Source organism: Penaeus monodon, chromosome 19, assembly GCF_015228065.2.
Source record: "Penaeus monodon isolate SGIC_2016 chromosome 19, NSTDA_Pmon_1, whole genome shotgun sequence".
Classification (NCBI taxonomy): domain Eukaryota; kingdom Metazoa; phylum Arthropoda; class Malacostraca; order Decapoda; family Penaeidae; genus Penaeus; species Penaeus monodon.
Window position 1 is genome coordinate 3344220 of NC_051404.1, and position 516 is coordinate 3344735.

Consider the following 516-nt stretch of genomic DNA (forward strand, 5'->3'; position numbering starts at 1 on the left):
ATAGATTAATTTAAGGATAGATTAATCTACCTAGATTTACCCTTATCTCTGGCAACCAGTTTGTCGAAGCCTTCGGGTTCGTCAAAGGTGATCCCATATGTGGATGTAGAGAAACATGCTTACTAAGATGATGCGATAGGGGTCGCTAAGCTAATTTTGTTATTTAGTAAAATCGAAGTAAACAATAATCTACTCCCAAAGCAGGTTGGAAAGAGTTATAATAATAAGTAACATAGTTAACTCAAATCTGAGAGACATCTTTGAAATCTTTTCAACTCATTATAGTTATTATATTCACACCGAAATCAATCATCTGTCTCTTCTTCCAAGTGCATTACCCAGTCATTACTTCAGAGTTCGTAATTCGAATGAGTCAAACTAGGGATACTTAAAATAGTGTTTCCATATAACAAAGACTTCGGAGGGGAGTTCGATTGAGTTCACAAAAAACATATATTGACCTTCTAAAGGGTAATACTTACACGCCCTTAGTGTGGGTAAATGAAAGGTGCCTTA